Raw genomic sequence first — 17,517 nt, forward strand, 5'->3', positions numbered from 1 at the left:
TACGTGCGAGTGTGCGACGCATGGTCATGGCTGATATTGTTCTGGGTTGGTCCATGTTGTATTGGGTAGTCAACTCTTGAACAGTGCTGCGCCTGTTCGCCTGTACGAGTTGTCGGACCCGGCGCTCACCTCTAACATCAACCTTTCGCTGACCTTTGCCCTTCGCTGACTACGGCGGCTCTCGAACACCCCACCAGTTCAGCCGTTTGGGAAATCGCGTCACCAGATCGTCGAGCTCCCACAATCTGTCCATTATCAAAGTCCGATAAATCCTTCCTTTTACCCATCACACTCGGAATTTTACTACCTGCTGAACCACTGACACCTTATCTATGCTACGTAGGTTGACTAACTGCGCACTCTCGTACCTCACGTGGTCAACGGCTCGCATTCAGTTTTCATAGGGGTAGTATTATTCAGTGATCACTCAGTGTATAAGCCTAGTGTAGCAAATTGTATGTTTATATCCACAATAGCTCCATAAGGCAAGAAGATTTTAGACCAAAAGAATAGCACTGTATTCTATGACATCTCATGGATTGGCATACCAGGCATGCGCAACTCTGTGCCAGCACAATGGTCACTCATCTATGGTAGGGTCTTAAAAAGATGATTCTTGCTATCCATTATGCATTTGTGGTTCTCCTAGACATAAAACTTTTTAAACTCTTTCTTTTTTCCATCATGCAGCTTTGCATTACAACCACCTTCTGATGAGATGTGAATATCTTCCAAATTAGCTGTCAGCTTGATGGCACGTTTCTACATGTTTCTTTGTAAAAAAATCCTGTTTATTTGTAGTGCAAGTCTAAGGAAATGCTAAAAATGCTATATTTCACCCCATCGATGAATTACTTTTTTTATCTGTACTGTTTTTTTATTAGTTAAATTTTTATTAGATGAATTAGTTTTTTTTATCTACTATTAATGTTAATAATCAAAAATGACGGATATGTCAGAGTCACGTTAGGCGATTATCTAACCTAGATGATTACTGTAGCTAAAAAAATAAAATAGGATCGTGTGAAGAGCCTTGAGGGCCTCCTATATGCAAAACGAAATGATACGAAGTAACATCAGTCACCTAAAGTTCTGCTAATCACTGACCACACGAATAAAATATTTTTTTCATAAAAATAAAAAAAACATAAATGACTATATAAGATTAAAATCATAAATTAGATGTGAAATAATTAAGTGAAAAAATATGTACGACTCATTTGGTGATAAAAATATACACAATTCACTTATGACACGAATATTTTATTTTCATAATTTACAGTTAAAAGTCATTATATTAAAAACAAACCCATATCAGTTAAAATAATTTTAGGATCATATTAATTACATTTTTATAAAGTATCCTGAACCGCATTGAAGACTACTTTATTCGTTCGCTAAAAATAAAAGGAAACTCCTGTGTTGCACGCTGTCTTGTACTACACATTGATAATACACATGTCCAATAGATAATCTTTAAAATGTACGGAAAATTACAACTCCTTAAGTACAATCCGTCCACAGAAAAAAACTAATAAAATCAAACGCAGATAATAGTATCCTACTTAACTATACCAGTTTGACTACTTCATCTGCTGTTCCATTTCAGGAATACTTCTGCCGATATTTCCAAGAGCCAGTTTCGCATAAGAACAATTTTCGATCAAATAGTAAGGCATTGTAAAAGCAGCTGAATGTGCTCTCCAGGACTGTTAAGTTATGCTAAATCTGATGGCTTAAGTAAAGAGAAAATGGAGTTGAACTCAGTGTGAAATGGTTGTGTCACTCACCACAAAAATGGAGGTACAATGCCGTTTGGAGTTGATGCCTCACCTACTGTGAAATTGATGCCTAACTCGGTATGAAATTGATGCCTGACGACCTATGAAATTCGCACTTAACTCGCTCTGAAGTTGGTTTCGCATCTCTGTGAAAATAATGGCCGTCTTACTGTATAATGGATTTCCTCTCTCCTAGAAATTGATGTCCAGCGCATTGAGAAACTGGGTGCCCTACCGTAATGTCCTATTCCCTCTACTGTTACGATCCTTATGGTCGAATAAAAATTGGATTCGAGTGAAGTTCGACTGCACAATCCTCATTAAAATTTCTTTTAACGCTATTAGCTGTTATTGCGAACTATTTTACGATTATGAATGATTGTCATTAACAGTAAAATCAAGATCGAGTTGTGATGATTTTCTTCTTGTACAGGAAACTATTTTGGAAGCATTTTCCCCACAGTATTCCGCAGTGGATTTTCAATTTTCTGCAGTTAGCAGTTGTCCAGGGAAAAATTAATACCAAGAGAGAAAAGGAAGTCTTGTTTTATAGATGCAGAGAAAGGAAAGCGATATTGGTAATACGCTCATAGCAAAAGAGGTTGGAAAGTATACTTAATCCAAGATAATTTTTTGTCTGTAAATCTGAATTTTTGTTTACATTTTATTTTCTATAAATCTTAATGTTGGAGATAGTCATGAGAATAGCTAATTATTTTTAAGTGTGAAAAGAGTGGATTAAAAGTGATAAGAAGGAATAATTCCCACTCACAACTGTCGAATGGGCTGACGACCAGGATTTCAGAAGCTGATGATGGTTATTAGAACTGTTGTGATTGTTTTGAAAATCAAACTCTATCAAAATGGTAAAAATAGAATGGTACTATCATCGGAAACGGTGGTTGGGCTAATTAGCGAAAGATGTTTAATAAAATTGAATAACAGGATCAAAATATAGATTTTGAATTCTTTCTGCATTGAAAAGTAGAAGTCAAAGCGAAGCGTCTTCTCTCATTATGCATAATGAGTCAGAATGAAATTATCAACTCGGATGTAGCTGCATTCTATTAACTATAGAAAAATTGTGATTTCTCAACTTTCCAATATCTATATTATTCTTTCTTTAGGCTCCTGAAAAAGCATGTGATCCTTGTACAGATCTCTGCAGATCTGAGTAGCTGACTGAAGTGTGTTGTGTTAGGTAAAGAGAGAATGTTTCCGAATAATATAGACATCGCCAATATTTCTTTCTTAACCTCAGCAGAAAATTAACTACCTATCATCTAAACCAACTTGACATATGCAAATTCACGGAGGGAAAGAAACAGCCTGAATGATTCATTTATATTATAATCTGAAAAAAAAAATCAAAGTTTTCAATCATATTAATCTATATTACCAAATACTTCAGATGAGAAATATCCAGATATAAAGATATACAAGTATATAGACTTACATCTATCCAAATTCTAGCAAACAAAGAAGCAATCGTGCACTGGTGTGAAAAACTTATTGACAAACAATATTTCTAAAGGTTACAACCACAAAATCTTTGCTTAAGGTACTGCTGCTTTTTTTCTTCTTCTTTACTGATAACCGTAGATCCAGTCTCAGCAGCGGTTCTGGACGTCAGCTAATCTGGCAAGAGACGTCACCTCTTCTGGAAAGGACGTCAGCTAATCTGGCAAGACGTCAGCTAATCTGGATCTGGCACACGGTATAAAACCGAAAACATCAATGAAAGGGATCGATATGGCGGTCGAGGTGTTGTCGTCTGGGGAGGCGTTATCTTGGATGGACGTACACAACTCTAGATACTGGAAGGCGGTACTGTAACCAGTGCACGCTATTGTACTGAGGTGATCCGTCGACATGTGGGTCTGTTCTGAGGTGCCATTGGCCCCGAGTTCGTGTTTATGGATGATAACGCCACAGCTCATCGCACTGCAGCTGTTCGTATACTTTTGGAAACTGAGGACATTGTTCGTATGGATTGGCCTGCCCGTTCCGCCGATCAAAATCCCATAGAACGCATATATGACGGGCTCTGGGGAGACGCCTAGCGGCACGTCCACACTCAACAAAAAATGTTCACCAGCTGAGGATAGCGCTGACAGAGGAATGGACGATGTTACCGTAAGAACTTATCAACAACATTGTTCTAGGTATGGCCAGGCAATGCAAAGCCTGCATCGACATTAGGAGTGGCCATATCCCCTACTGAAGACCACCTCTTCCCTTTGTTCCATCTTTGGTAGTGATGCATCTGTATCATGGCAGCCAGTGCTGTGTTGCCATTTTTGAATAAAGTCCCTCTGTACCGTTTTGTTTCCCTTGTTGTGTCGGTGTTTCCGTCATCATTTCTGTATTTCACGAGGTTCCTTTGGTATGTTTTCCCACATCCAGGCCACTCCTATCAGATGTGACAGGTGAAAACCTGACTGGTCCTTAAATTTTGCACACCAGTGTATAATCGTATAGCTTTGATAATATTTTTTCACTAATATTTTCTGTTTGGTAACAAGAATAATTTAAAATATTTATAGTGATTGAAAATCTGTACCTTTCTTTCTTCTTTTTCTCCCATTCTCCCTCCCTATATATAAAAGGTACCCAGCCGTGTTTTATGGTACAGTAGAGAATACTTCAAAGACATCGATTCGTGACGTCCCGATCGATAGTTAACTATATTGTATTTATCTAATAATTTAATAATAAAACATCCTTTCATTTTCTTTTCTTCTTTTTCTGCGTGGGATTCTTCTATTGTATGCAGATTTCACACATGTTGGACACAACAAATTTGGAAGCGAAATTAGGGAAGGTAATATGGCAAGCATCGCAATGAAATTAACCATCTTCTTCTCATGTCTCCCTCTTTCTCTCCCACCCTTTCTGCAGAGCATTTCACCATAAAGTGAAAATATTTTAAATTAAGAAAAAAAAATTAAAAAACAGCTCGAAAAACTTTTATGAATAGACCTGGATTTTTGCTCGACATTCCAGGCGGAGAGACGCGATGAAAATGCGTGCTTCGAAAATTATTCCCGCGTCTACGTTATTCCTTTTATTCTCTTTGGCATGTCCTCAATCACCATCACTCTGCGGCATCGACACTTGTCCTGCACTACTCATGAGGAATGCGGAAACAAGCAAACGGAGATGCCTGAAATACTTTCTCCCCACATGTCGTAAGAAGATGTTTAGATGAACTGCAGATATGAGGCTTTGTTTGGAGTTGTCGAACGACAGTCTCATCTCCGTAGTTACGAACATACGCACACACGCACGTACACACCGAATACTTAGCTTCTTCATATAGTTTTATTACTTCATAAAAATTTCTTACTTTTATTAGCTTCATCTTGATTGGGAAACTTTCTCACCGAACTTGCTATATAGTGCTCTTTTTGTGGATAGGGTGTACGACCTAGGTTTATTTCCTATTTTACTGTAGTTATGCCTGTTTGGAAACATATCCTGAAACCTTGCAGACTATTGATTATTTAACCACCCTGTATATGTAGTTTCACTGCATAACACAGGAGTTATCCAAAACGGTACATTAATAACAAGAGAAGGAACTTTTACCCTTTAGGATTCGATGGTGTTCATTGGTAGGAAATATTTATTGAGGACTACTGAGTATATTATTATCTCTCTCGTGATTATAGAAGTAGTTAAAATAAATGAAATATATATTGATAAATATGGAAAATATATATTGATAAATATGGAAAATATATATGGATAAATAAATGAAAACTTCACAACAGTTTTATTGCCTTAGCTTGAGGGAAAATATAGTTTATCAGAACTTTAAGGTATCATAATTTCAGAACACCCTTCAAAGATATATTCATTACTTATTTATAATGTCCGTTTGTGAACCCATGCATACGTTTTCTTGGTAGGAGCTTTCATTTCGGCACTTCACATAGATCTCTTCCCAAACGCTCTTGGCAAATCTATCATAGAAATTCAAAGCAACAAGCTGGACATCAGCCATTGAGGTTCCCTATATTGATTGATGAGAGGAATTCCCATTGAGCCAGAATTCAGTAAAGCGGCAGTATTCCTATCTTACAGGTATCATTGTTTCTGAATTATTTGGAATTCAGTTCTAGTAGTTAATGCCCCTTCTTTAATAGTAGTGGAGTCGATAAGGGTCTCGTGATTACAGCCAAGGTGTTCTTAATTAGACAAGTACAGTAGTCTCTTCTACCAAACGATATTTATTTGAATGATACTGAAATAAATAACCCTTATAAATAAGTTTCCTATGGTATAGAATTGCTTTTTAACAAAGAACCAGTGTTATGTGGATGGAGATAGAATAGAAGAAAATAATAAAAGCGAGAAGAAACAAGGGGTGGCACTAAGATAGATAATATAAGAAATTAACCATAAAATGAGTGAAAATGAAAAAAAAATACGGAAAAAGACAGAGAAAGTAAGAATTACTTGTGATGATCCCGGCACTAAAAGTATAAGAACCTAAGTACTTTGGTGCCGCGTATGGGTTGAAGAGTGAGGAAAAAAAAAACAGACAAAAGATTGAGAATGGAATGACATAATAAGATATTTAATCCCAAAATTCAACATACATTTAAAAATCCTACGGATAAAAAGATTCATATGAGAGTAAATGCCAATATTCCGATTTGTAGTCATTTCAGGAGACAACTTAGACTAGATTAGGCTCAATCTGGGTTATGTGATGTCATTTCAGATCGAACTGAAAGTGAAACATCGGGGTTTAAGAATATCTTTCTTTTCTTAAAATATATATATCTGTTTAAAAAGTCTTTGAGGTCTTGGAACTTAACTTTTGGATTAAAATAAAAAAAAAAAACTAAATAAACAAAAAAGGGGAAACTTGTTCATCAAGAAATTAAAGTATAAGTTGAAATCTTCTATGTTTGTTCAACAGCAGAAGACAAAGAGAAAAAAATAAAAAGAAATGAAAGAGAGAGCGAGAAAGGATAAGGCGAGAAGGCATTATTTCTCCAGACGCTAATTACGGATCAACTATGACGGTCAGCTTGTGGCGACGTGTATAATTTGCAGCTGAATATCAATTTATTGTTTGTGTACGGCATACTGTTCTGAGGATTAGCGAAGCTTATCACGACTTCTAAATCTAGTAGCACAACACCAGCTCTGGTTGGCTGTGACTTCGTAAATAGCTACTCTTGTGGAGACTCAGCACGAGATAGCAGGGGAGAATTAATTGCAGGAGACCGCAAGAGCTCTCAACCGTGAAATATGTAAAGGTCTATAACAACCGCCCATGGAACTGAAGTCGTTTCATTAAATGTGCTTTGCTGGCGAGATTCTGTGCAGATAGATCCTCCACGCTTCTATCATGCTATTAAAGTAAACGGTCCTGTTTCATCGAAAACACTTGGGAATGCGTTTTAATTCTCGTGGCTGCTCCTGCTAATCTCAAGGAACTGTGGTTTATACGAGAATTGAAAATGTAACCACCCCCTCGTCACATTTGTGCAACAGATGGACATATAGCCTGATTAATTTGGTGTTAATTTTATCCATGATCGTGTCTGTGACCGCAGTTTCATGTATTTTCAGCTGCGGTAGTTAATTGTCTGCTTATCTATATGTCCAATGCTCTGACTGTCTGTGTAGTTAGTTACACTCAAGTTTAATAAATGGTGCTCTTTCATACACCACCTATTCGATATATATATTTTTTTTATTCATTCGATATGTCAAATAGTTCTCTTCTGTGTTAGTCGTCAAATACTAATTTAGAAAGGACTAGCCGAGCTGATATGCGTGAATAGCTAAATAAAATAAAATGGATTTTTTTTTAATAAAATACAATTTAAACCATTCAAATACAATTTTTGAAGAGTGGGTAGTTGCATTATTATCTTGAAAGAATCCTCTGCAAGCTGGATAAAAATGAAGGACTGCAGGGTGACGTTGGTCCAGTACCACAGATATTCATTGCAGGTAACACAACCTTCAAATAGCATGAAAGGACCCTGTCCGTACCAACAGAAAAATTCCATACCTAACGCCCCCTTCAACTGCTTGAGCAGTGGACACGAGACCAGTCTATATGTATAGCCTCGTGAGGTTCACGCTACACTTTCACCCAAGAACACAAAAGTGTAAATTGAGACTCGTTAGACCACAATATTTTTTTCACTGTTCTACAGTGCGTCGTTAGCGTACGGGTACTTGTACGTCCAGGAAAGCGTACAGCATTTATATGCTACGAATAAACCTGTGATCATACCATGTGACAACTTATATTTGCATATTGTATGTTTAATTACCTCTTGATGTCAATTTCAAAAAGGTTTCTAATTTTTGGACGGTTAGTGTATGTATAGTTCTGGAAAATACAGAGTAATTAAAAATAGTTGAATAGTTTTTGAACTACATCACGCTTGGGTAGTGTACATGGGGTCTTCGATTGAAAATATACACTAAACTCTCTCAGCAGTTGTAAATATTAATTTTAATTTTAACTAATGAAGTTCCTCGCTACAATTCAACCATGCCGGGTGAACAGCTATACATTTTAGTTTTAATTTTAAAATTCGTATCACTATGAAGCTAATAAAGGGCTAAAATATGAAGCTAATAAAGTTTCAATTGCAGCGTGTTTGATAAACACGCTGCAATTGAAACATCTCGGGTGATATACAAGACAAAATCAAATACAGTGCCATGTACCTGAATTCTTGAACTTTGCTTCCTGTCATGTTTCAACTGAGGCATTTATCCCCAGGGAACTCAGCAGTGGCAACTCAAATGTGCGACATAGCTGTTGCCAATTTAGTTCACATTTCAACAATAATCTGTCATACTGCTTACTCTGTACTTAGGTAGCGCTATAAATAGGCCCAATCGGCTGTTGCTTGAGTCAAGCGAAGACAAAATGGCAGACAAGCGCTAGTAATGAAAATTTCGAAGTATGAGGGAGGAGTCTGTCCGTTGTCTACTCAAATATGTTAATATTTTTTCAAGCTACTGAAGCCCAATTGATTTCTTCCATGACGGGACACTGATTGCGTATAAACGCGGTGTTCTTAAATAGGATGATTGCTCTTTCTTTTTTTAATTTACGCCGGCTCAAGTAAAGTTACGAGTCATCAATATATTTCATGGCCAGTTGGTATGTTTCTCTTGATTAAAAATCAGAATTCTCAAGGAAAAGTTTTTGGTCTCTCACCTGAGACCGAATAACTCGGCCATGATTTAAAAGTGCCCATGAAAGTTTCCTCTATGCTAAGAGGAAATTGGAATTGAACCTAATTCCAATTTCCTCTTGTTTAGCTGTTTCCTCTGCTTTCTTTTCCACACAGTGGAAGAGAGCAGAGGAGCTATTCGCTTTGTATATGAACAAACCCTGTATATGAACAAACCCATTACCCATTCACACAACGAAATCGGTGGCTAGTTCCACGACAATTTTGTGCACGCTATCGATTATTCGGCCTTCAAAAAATCTACACATTACATAAATGGGGAATTTAAAATCCCTTAAACCACTTTGTGCAGATATCTGAGAGAACCTCTTTCCTCTGTAACAACTTTTGCCTGTCCGAACTGCAAATTTTTCATCACATCATGGTGGATGACAAAATGCAACATTGTCGGATTCTCTGTTGGTATAATGGATTAGCCTGTTGATGAAGATTCCGATAATGTTCGATATGGTTAAGTAAAAACCTGCAAATCTACATTGAACAAGTTAGGGATCCCCATAAAATGAACGCATTTTCTGCTATCGGAGCTGAAAAAACGTTCTGCGTCGAACGAAGAGTGACAGGTATTAATTAACTTGACATATGGCTGAGATCCCAGCTGGCACAGGTCAAATCAGGTGTTTTTATCGAAAACTTGGCGTACCTTCATATGGAACTTTATTTTCTTCTCAAGAAGCTAAAATTATGCTACTTTACAAACACAATATGATGTTTAGAAAGAACTGGGCTTTAAATAAAATATTTTAAAAATTGCTACGAGTTCGTTCATTGCCTAAAACAAATTTTAGTTGTTTATCGTGGTTCAGAATTTATGAACTTCAAGAGAGGAGAATATACATCAACAACACCGAAACATACGAAAGAAAGAGACACTTTTTGGTGTTTCCAATACCAACGACACATTTGCTGGCTTGGATACAGAGATGCTGTTGATAGAGCAAGGTGGAAAAGAGTTTATTCTAACCTAAGATGTTCGCAGAACTTTTTTACAAGTACGCAGAATTTTTACAGTGCATGTTTGCACTGTAAATCTCTTCGCTGTAAACTTTTACACAAGTACAGCAGGTACGTGTTTATCTTTCTTTTTACCTTCTGGCTGGTTTTCTCACTTGGATATTTGGCGATGCACGATTTTAGCTGCTTGAGAGGAAAGGCGGAAGGACAGAGCGATATTATGTATCTGCTGAAAGATAAACAGTTAAGGTCAGACGCGAGTAGCCATATGGATATTGTGAGAATAATAATAAAAACTAAAAACCGCAGTCACGTTAGCAGTCAGCTTCAAACAGAAAAATCTCGCTCATATTTCATATTTGAAAGCCTTCAACAAACATTAGTCCTCGGGGTTTCTTGTGTGTTGTACTAATTAATCCTCCTCATCTTCCTTAATTACCAAACAACTAGTAATTACTTTTAAATTAACCCAAATATCACACTTTTAAGATATTTATTCACTGATAAGGCATTAATTTCTCCTGTACTATTGTATGACAACACTCTGACAGATTTAAAATTAGCATACAAGGAGAAAAGAATAGCGAAGGAGGAAAGAGGTAATTAGAAACTTAGTAATCTCTTTTGCAGCTAACGGCAGTTAAAAATCTCATGTACTCGTATATTAAATAAGAACTTTAACTTTTATATAGAAATTAGTTCTGAGGTTTTAAATGTTATTATTCGATACAATAAAATTCAATAGAAATTGAATCAATCACAAGTACTTTATTAGTTGGACTTTGAATGCTACTGATACCAAAATAGGTTTGATAAAAATTCTCTCTCTCTCTCTCTTTCTTCGTATACTTAATTTTGGCATTTTAAGGAATGAGAAAACAGTCGAAAAACTGTATCAGTGTTGACAATGAAAGTTTCAAAGATTGCTGAAAACTTTTTCTTAAGATGAACGCACTTACTATTGTGTATGTAAATCCTGTTGACAATTACTAATTGTTCTAGAAGAGAAGTTTTAAACCGGATTAAGTAGAGACAGCAACGCTTCCAAAGAGAACATCGCGTTTATACTAAAAGAGAAGATTGGAACCTGTGAGGTGTGTTTACATTTAACATTGAAGTGCACAGGGACTAAATCCCTTGCAGATATTAATTACGTTTAGGTGAAGGCTCTACTTTACTTCAGACAGGTTTCTCGCGAAATTATATTAGGTTCTTGATAACTAGAAGCGATAATAGGTAAGCCTGTTTATGATAATTTAGTAAGTTTGAAAAAAACTAAAAGATTTTAGTCTCTCTCTCTCTCTCTGTTGAAAGTTTAACGTATAAATCCTTTCTTAAAAGCTTTGAACAACCAAATATAAAACCAATGGGCTGTAGCAGGAATTGTATGAGCAAATATTAGCTGCTCAACAAGCTATATTCTTCGAATAATAAAGAATAGTCACTGAAGAGTCACTGAAGAGTCACGCTCTCAGTTAATTACAAGCAGAGAAACAATATGATTAGCCTTCTTTAGTCTATTAAATGTACGAGAAGTCTTATAGATAGCACCTGAAGTCAGTTTGATGTAATAATGGCTGTGACATGCAGAGGGGTTATAATCCATTTATTTCCACGCGTGTGGAAAAGGCCTGGAATTGAGTCCTTTCAAGATTGGAATAACTCTTCTAGGCTTCGTTTATTTTCCTTCAGAAACTAGAGTTTTTCATTGACAAAGAAACTCCTTTTGACCTTAGTTTCCTTGCCTCGAATTTTAAATTAACAACTATAATTAGTTCATAGAGCACGCTACAACATTTAATAAAAATAAAATGTACCTCTTATTTAAAAACACATGATAGTTTCTTTCATCACTAGACCTCAATAGTAACAACAGAGTTCATCCTCTTGGATTTTTCCTTTATTTTTTTTTTCATTCACTAATCATTTATTGTAATCCCTTCGCTGGCTGCTGACCAGCTGTTCTAATGCTGCTCAAATTGGAAAACATGTAACTCGTAAAGAAGGAAAAATAATAATAAATTAGTATACATTCCAAGAAGAAACCGGTGTATGATTCCAAATGTACTGAAAGGTTTACAGCTTTTCTAAGGAAAAAAAATGTTTAATTTCAGACGTTAGAGAAGATGAGAAAATACCCAAAAAAGGCTCAAAAGATGCGTAACATTTTAAAATAATGTACTCGTTTCTTGTTGTTGTCAACCACAAAGAAATTCCATTTCGTATCTTATTCTTTAATACAAAAGCAAATTTTAATTGGACGTCAGAAGATTAATTTATGTCATCACTTTCAACGGAACATAAAAATTTGAGATTTCAAAAGTAAAAATCTTTTTTATTTTGAATAAGATTCTTTAATTCGACAATAAAATCCAGTCTGTGTGCGTAATAATTTCTTATTTTGGCTCGATGAAAACTAACATCTCATAAATTTCGAAAGGAAACGTCCTTCTTGGAATATAAAAAAATAATAACAATTTTTGCTGAATGGTTATAAATATGAAAAATGACCGCGTTAATTCAGATGACTCTCTTTAAATAATATTAAAATGGCTCTTTCATAAAGGGCTTCAACGTTTTCACTTCATTTATAATAGAATATGTCATAAGAGCGGACAATGAAAAATTAGCTGACAATTATTGTCATAGAAGTGTCATGCATTGCTCGCGTAAATGTCATTTATTTTAAGAGGATGGTAAATATTAAATGATAATATAAACTCAAAATAGATAAACAAATAAAAACAGAGAAGGTGGAGAACGAGAGAAGCTGGACCGCAAGGGTAGCTGGAACTCTAGTGAGAGAAAAAGAGAATAGAATTGACTAAGAGAAAAAGAGAAGAGAGTTGACTAGAAAAGAAAAGACTGAGATGGAAAGAGAAAGACAGAAAGATAGAGAACGATAAGAGAGAGAGAGAAGAAGGACAGAAACAAAGAGGAGGAATGGAGAGAGACCAGAGAACCAGATAGAAAAAAGGGGAGGAAAAGAGAACCACAAAGAAAAGACAGAGAAAAAAAACATATTTCAATGAAAAGGAAACACAGATGGAGAGAGAGAGAGAGAGAAAACCGTGAGAAAGAGGAAAGAGAGAGAAAGAAACAGACACAGATGGATGAGAGACGTGCAGATTTTGAAAGGAGACTGTAAGAAACAGAGAGAGAGAGAGGGAAAGAAAGAAAAAGAGTGGGAAGAAGGACAGAGACAAACAGGAGGAATGTAGAAAGACCAAAGAAACAGATGCACGAACAAAGGGGAGGGAAAAGAGAAACAAAAACAAAAGACAAAGAAAACAAACATATTTCAATAAAAGGGAAAGACAGGTGGAGAGAGAGAGAGAGAGAGAGAGAGAGAGAGAGAGAGAGAGAGAGAGAGAGAAGACCGTGAGAAAGAGAAAGAAAGAAACAGAGAGAGAGAGATGGATGAGAGAGACATGCAGATTTTGAAAGGAGACTGTAAGAGAGAGAGAGAGATTCAAGGCTATCATTATATATGCGTATTCAGCTATTTTTGGTCGCTTTCTTCGAGCAAAACATCCTCCCAAATCAGACTCATTCAACGCGGATGCAAATAACGACAACGGGATGATTATGCGCCATTCTCAGCACTACAAATGGAGCCCCCGTTGTAGTAAGGTGAGGGATTATAGTAGATTACCCAGCGAACTCGTTGACGCTTCTCTCCTTAGCCACCCCACACGTGGTGAATACGCGCATTAAACATGCACAATGGCACACTCATAGGACAGGAATGGGACTATCTGGCGCAACGGCGGATCCTCTTTTCTCTTCTCAGAGATAACCAGGCGTGAGTTTGCTCCAGTTTGTCGCTGTTTTTTTTTTTTTTTTTTTTTTTTGCGAACTTTAATATTAGATCTTTAAATTTAGAACTTTAAATTTAGATTTTATTCGATATAATTACGACATAAAAAAGAATTAAGCTGGATTACTCCAATAATTAACGTACTCTAGTGAGCTCTTAAAAATAACTCTCTCTCAACACACACACACACACACACACACACACACACACACACACACACACACACACACACACACACACACACACTTAGAGCTTCGTACGACGTTATTAACTTTTAATGAGCATTACACTAACGCATTTCAAAATTTCGCGAGGCATAATTGCCAATTAGTGTCAAATTAATTTTTAAAAATATCTCCAGATAAAAGTGATGGGTTCAGTAGGTTTATTTACCATCCCATTTTATTTCTGTATTTCCGGCAGCTTTTAGAAGGAAGGCGGAAAAATTAAATTCCATTTATTTTACGAAATAGTTTTAGGAGGAAACCGTATTGAAACAGTCCATCATGTTAAAATAAATAACTAGAATCGTATCTGGAGATCGCGCATTCGTTCCAGAGAGAGAGAGAGACTGTAATGAGGAATGTATTGAAGCAGCTCGTTTTACACGCTAACAGAACGTTACCATGGCATCCCACTAACTAATGACGTTAAATTTAAAAAAGATCTCTCCATTGTTGTGCATATCTCTTAGGAATTATATAATGGCTCCATCTTTATCTCTCTCTCTCTGTCGCTATGGCAATGTATATCATAAAATATACGCGTTTCTACTTTGAAATTTCCAATTCCGTTAATATTTTAAGTACTAAAATAAAACCCACAAAGATGACGTCACATACTGATGAAGATGTTAACGCTTAAAAATGACACTTATGGAATTGCTATTAAAGAACAGCGAATAATTTAAGTAACCTCATAAAAACATTGAGAAATATTATTAGGGTGAATCGTATATGCATAATTGCGAAAACAGAAGTAATCTCAGTGCATTTTTATCTCGAAGCGCCACTTGGAATATTAAACTTTAAAATTAGAATGAATATTTAAATTTTATGTATGGTTTTGGGGTGTCTCTCTCGCTCTTTCTCTCTGTCCTCGCTGTGCTTGGCCGCAATGGAGGTGATGCTGTACGATATTCACGCTTCCTGACTGCTTCTGTCTCAAACATTCCTTGGCAGATGATTACGGTCCTTGTAAGAGCACAATGTTCATGCCTAGTGATTTCAGCCTGTGTCTGAAGCAAGGCACGCTATTCTCTTCAATCGCAATCCAATATTGCTGTCCTTTACACCTCTTACGTAATGCAATAGGATTTTTTTTATCTTACAGTTATTTAAGAAACCTTTCGAAGAATTTTTTGAACGTCAAATTTGATAAATGTTAAGGGTGAAGCGCTTTTAACTGAATTTCCAGCAGCTTTAATTACATACTTTGGAGTAATGAGATTAAAACATTGTCAATATTCATTTTAACGAACTCTGCGCCTAAATATTCAAATAACAGATAATTTATAACTTTTAGATTTGGATAACTAACGATAGTTAACTTTAACAATTATAGTAAACAACTTTTATTTATTTATTTACAGAATGTCGTGTTCCCACTGAATAAGTACGAATTCTTTAATTCCAAGGTGAGAAACAAATATGACACAAGACGAACAGCAAAGTACAATCTGTATTTTATAAAAAATGCTTTAAAAGAGATTTATTCAAAAAATGTATTTTTAAATAATATAATTTTAGTGTAACTTTGTTTTAAAATTATTATTTTTAAACAAACTACAACAAATTTTGGAGAAAAGAAGAGAATTCAATCTACCAACATTTCTGCTCTTTATTGATTATGAAAAAGCATATGACAATGTAAACCGGGAAGAACTTTGGCAGATTCTACTTGAAGAAAATATCCCAACCCAACTCCGGAAAGCGATCCAAAGCCTATATAAAAACTCAAAAGTCTGCATAAAATATCCTAATGGCCAACTATCAGACCTAATTAACACCAATAAAGGAGTCAAACAAGGATGTGGACTATCACCGAATTTATTTAATATCTAATAAAATCCAAATTATTTAATAAAATCCAAACTATATTATATGCTGATGATCAAGTTATAATTGAAAAATCCGAAGATGAACTACAGATAGCAGCAAATGAACTTAATAAAATATGTAAAAAGTACGAGATGAAAATCACCTCAAAAACAAAATCAATGGGATTATGTGGAAAAACATAAAGAGTCAAAATTGTTATTGATGATAAAATAATAGAACAAATATCTGACTTCCCCTATTTGAGAAATTTAATATGAAATGAAGGGAAAGACATCCACACTAAACTACAAAAATATAATAAAATGAATGGAATGATTAAACGCCACTTCAGAAAACAAATGACAACTGAAACAAAATTACGACTGCACAACATCACTTCAAAACCAGCCCTCTTCTACAGCTGTGAGACTTAGGTCATAAATAAGAAAGATGCACACAAACTAGAAGCAGCACAAATGAGATTAAGACCATTATTAGGCTTTACAAGACTAGACCACCAAAGAAATTTAGATATCCGCGAGAAATTAAAAGTAGATAACATAGTAAATGACATAAAACGGTATCAGGAAAAATGGATCAACCACATAGAAAGAATGAACCCAGACCTGATCTCAAAATTAGCCTTTAATTATAAACCTACAGGCAAGAACGATGTTGGTCGACCAAGACAACGATGGCGAGATCAAGACCACCTCCAAGAGCTACAACGGAACAGGTCTTAAAAGACCTAAGCCGGACCAAGTTCATGATGATGATTTTTAAACAAACTTTCATGAATTTTAAAATTCTTTGATCTATTATTTTTTACGATCACTATCCGACAGAAAGTGAGATGATTTACTTAAAAAGAAGCTTTTGCTATTTTTAATATTAAATTATTAAGTCACAGTAATTAGCAGCCATTGGACTATAATTAATTGGACTATAATCAGAACTCGTTAACTTTATATGAAGTTAGGGTTATAAAGTTTTTAACATTTTTATATTTTTAATACTCGGTATTTTACAGTTAAAACAATCTTAGCAATTAAACTTTTCATTTTTAACTTTAAAAGAATCATTAACAATAACGCAGAGTGGAAAAGACCTGGGTTCGATTCCATCAATGATGCGACGAATTTTTATTGACCTCTTTCACAACGCGGCCGAGTTAGTCGGTCTCAGGGGAGGACAGCATAGTTGTTTTTCTTCTTAAAACTCTACAATATAAACTACAACATTAACAATGACGTTGTTTATCAGATGTTCAGATAAAGTTAAATCAATATTTTTTCCAAATTGGAGTTAATACTTTCTGCTAAAATAGGGAAAAGTAAAGAAATCCAAAAAACAAAAGCGAATATCTGTTTTACCAGAGAAAGTTCATGTTTCAAATAAACAGAGAAAGTTTATTTCTCTGTTATTAGATAAACCCAGAAATGAACTTCAAAGAAACAAAGTAAAGGGTTGATATTTTTAAATAATGACTAACCCTTCATGATTCAATCAAATTTTATATCGAATTTAAAACAAACTCAGTTCGTACTAAGAGTGCTTAATATATATTACTGCATTTATGCAATTTTATATTACTATTATTACTTATTAAGATTAAGACGGTACATGTTATTAATCCAAAGCGATTACTTAACTACCGAAACGCCATCTAGCAGGTA

The 17,517-nt window shown here is 35.3% G+C and overlaps 1 protein-coding gene across 3 annotated transcripts in view; it reads right to left on the bottom strand.

Moving 5' to 3' along the window:
• Positions 1–17,517, bottom strand: part of LOC150078005 (teneurin-m-like) — a 401,155-nt gene that overhangs the window by 99,093 nt on the left and 284,545 nt on the right. The window lies entirely within an intron of this gene.

This window comes from Mastigoproctus giganteus, chromosome 11 (genome assembly GCF_048544385.1).
Source record: "Mastigoproctus giganteus isolate SK-2022 chromosome 11, ASM4854438v1, whole genome shotgun sequence".
NCBI classification, from domain to species: domain Eukaryota; kingdom Metazoa; phylum Arthropoda; class Arachnida; order Uropygi; family Thelyphonidae; genus Mastigoproctus; species Mastigoproctus giganteus.